General features: G+C 31.5%; 1 long non-coding RNA gene across 1 annotated transcript; it reads left to right on the forward strand.

Annotated features, from left to right (window-relative positions):
* The first annotated feature begins 318 nt into the window (after nt 1-318).
* On the forward strand, nt 319-799 carry LOC142241509 (uncharacterized). Its single transcript, XR_012723662.1, has 2 exons — nt 319-548; nt 606-799. It is a non-coding gene; the product is annotated as an uncharacterized LOC142241509 (long non-coding RNA).
* The last annotated feature ends 2,662 nt before the right edge of the window (nt 800-3,461 follow it).

Raw genomic sequence — 3,461 nt, forward strand, 5'->3', positions numbered from 1 at the left:
CTATTGTACCATAAATCTGATATCGATTCAAAAATGTCTACACAAAAAGTACTAAATCATTCGCGGGGGTACTACGGTACTGACCGGGGTGAAAAAGTATTGAAAAAAGCACTATAGTACTGCATTTTCCATCCCTGCTTTCAACTCATTCGGAATAAATAAATTTCTTTTATGTGAGAATTTCGTTACAATTTCAATATATTTCAAGTCCTAGAATTAAACTTTTTATCAACGAATTTATTACGATTTTATTTTCATCTTGACGAAAATTAACCCCCTTCTTACAAACAAGAACACTTTTGTGCCACATCCCTGCCAGCATTTCAAAGTTCCATTTCAACCTCATCGTTACCACAGACTCGTAAATGTCACTTCAACCATCATGAAAAGGTACATCAAAAAGTACATGCAAGTAATTTGCCATCCCTACTGTTAAAAAAGCCATTTTTTTGTGAAACGCCAAGCGCAACCAGCTTGTTATATTTTAATTAAATAAAAACGAAAATAAAGTTCTGAAAACATAGATTATAAGCTTAAAATTGTGAAAGGTATATTGGTGAACAATTTGGTGATTTTCCAAATGGAATAAAGTGATTGTTTTTCAGATATTTTACAGACACGCTGCCTCCATGGAATAAAAACACTGGTTGATAGACGCAGCAACATGTAACTCGCTACTTTTAACTCAACATCATCATTAATGCCAAAAATTATGTTAAATGTAATGTGATAGTGGTATAAATGTTATATTTTTAAGAATTTGTAAATGTTTAATCAAATTAATAAATATCTAAACAAACGTGTTTTACTCGACCACAATGATTCTTTTACAACTATCTTAAAATGCACTTTTTCTGATTGTTTGGAGGGTCCCTTATTGGCGTCGTTCTAAATTGATCTATAAAGGCACCTAATAATTGCACTCATGCGAAACATTTTTGTAGTAACTTGGCGTGGTACAACTTCTCAATAGTGACGGCGCTTTTCCGACGAGTTTTTGATGTCGTATATGATTGTTTTCGACGTAGTGGGGATTCTCAAAAGAGTCCCCAAATTCAAAAAATGTTGGCAGGGATTATCGTACGTTTGTGAACCACTTTAATATTGTGCAACTTTATGGCAATGTATGATCTTTTTATGCTACTTTCTATATTATCGCATTAAAGTGTAGGGTTTCTTAAATATTGCCAATCCGAAGTCGAGATAAATTGCGGGCCCGTTCCATATAATAAATAATAGTTACATTTTCATTTGGAATAAATAATTGTTCACAACCAATTTTCTACTTTTAGAGTTATATGAGTCACCCTGCAAGTATATACATATTTTACATAAAAATTATTGCATACTTTCAGGATGTAGAAAATGAATCTGTTAGAAAAAACTGACGGCGTTGAAAAAAAAGCATACGGAGAAAAGCCGGATTAGAAAAACTAAAAACAAACCTATTGTGTTGGCGTTATCTATACGATAGAGTAATTGACTCTAGCTGATAAAAATATCTACCACGTTGATCCTTTTACGTACCATTTTTTGAAACTCCATACACAACCAAAAAATGCGAAAAACTAGCGAACTTTTTTCCATTTGTGGTACTTTGTTTTTTTTTTTTCGAGTTAAAAAACTGACGTTTATAGCATGGCGCCATTTACAATGTGAATTAAGAAAGAATTTATTTATTAGAACTATTTGTGTGGGTTTATAACGCAAATACGGATCATATTTTTGTTCCGAAAATATACAAAGGATCAAAGGAGTAGCAGATTAATTGCCCAAGGAAAAATAAAATGTTAATTTTGTAATATCAAGCAGCAAGCACCAACTTAATTCAATATAGCTTCCTGTTAAATACCCTGCCAACATTTTTTGAATTTGGGGGCGCTTCTGAGAATCCCCACTACGTCGAAAACAATCATATACGACATCAAAAACTCGTCGGAAAAGCGCCGTCACTATTGAGAAGTTGTACCACGCCAAGTTACTACGAAAAAGTTTCTCAACAGTGCAATTATTAGGTGCCTATTTAGATCAATTTCGAAGGACGCCAATAAGAACCCCTGCAAACTATCAGAAAAAGTGCATTTTAAGGTAATTGTAGAAGAATCATTGTGGTCAAGTAAAACACGATTGTGTAGATGTTTATTGATTTGATTAAACATTTATAATTTCTTATAAATATAACATTTTTCGGTTTATCTCATCACATTTAACATAATTTTTTGCATTAATAAAAGAATGATGTTGAGCTTTAAGTAGCAAGTAACATATTGCAGCGTCTATCAGCCAGTTTGTTTATTTTCGATGGAGACAGCGTGTCTGGAAAAATATTTGAAAAACGATAACTTTATTCTATTTGGAAAGTCGAAAATTGTTCACCATATACACGGATGAAAAAGACTGTTTTTCATATGTTTGGCTATAAACATTATATGTTTGGAACACAAATTTTTAAACACAATATTTTTGAGTGCAAGCATGTAATGTTCATAAACTAGCATAACATGTTTGGGACATATATGTTAATATGTTAGAACATATTATGTTTGGGACATAAAATGTTTGTAAATATAATATGCTTGAATGCATACATATATTAATTTAGAAATAGCCTATAAACATGTATGTGTTTAGTAGCTTGGAGCGCTATTTAACAGGGAGCGATATTGAATTAAGTTGGTGGTTGTTGCTTGTTATTACAAAATTAACATTTTATTTTTCTTTGGGCAATTGATCAGCTACTTCTTTGATCCTTACAAACTGTGTGGTCCGCTGTTTGAATCCCCGTCCGGCAAAAGGTAAAATTAAAATAAAAAAAAATTGAATAATTTCTTCTACAATGTTTGTATTACAGAAAAAGGTGCTAAGAACTAAAAAATCTCGTGGAAGTGAGAAAGATGTGGGGGAATATACAATTAGGCAGAAACAAAATTTTGAGCATTCAGGTCGAAAACCTATGTTGTTAGCACCTATATTACCTGTTTATTTTCATAATTCATTATGATTGTAAATATATAAATAAAATTTTGAGCACAATATTGGTTGGGAGAATTTTTTTAAGCATATAATATTTTTGGGTGCAAAATGCTTCCAAACATATTATATGTTCACAAAATAACATATTGTTTTTTGGAAGGCAACATTATTGAATTTGGATGCACAAATACAAAATGTTTGGAACTTAGACTACCCAAACATATATTGTTTAGACCAATATGCTTTCAAACATATTATATATTGGAAGAGATCAAACATATAAATGTTTGGGCAATACCCAAAAATGTATATGCTTGAAGCAAAATATGTTTGGGAGTATATGTCACAGAAGCGATTTTTTTATGAGGGTGTACCTTTCACAATTTTAAGCGTAATATCTATGTTTATTTCTTTATTTTCGTTTTTATTTAAATAAAATATAACAAGCTGGTTGCGCTTGGCGTTTCACAAAAAATAAAATGGCTCTT

This window comes from Haematobia irritans, chromosome 5 (genome assembly GCF_050003625.1).
Source record: "Haematobia irritans isolate KBUSLIRL chromosome 5, ASM5000362v1, whole genome shotgun sequence".
Lineage (NCBI taxonomy): Eukaryota > Metazoa > Arthropoda > Insecta > Diptera > Muscidae > Haematobia > Haematobia irritans.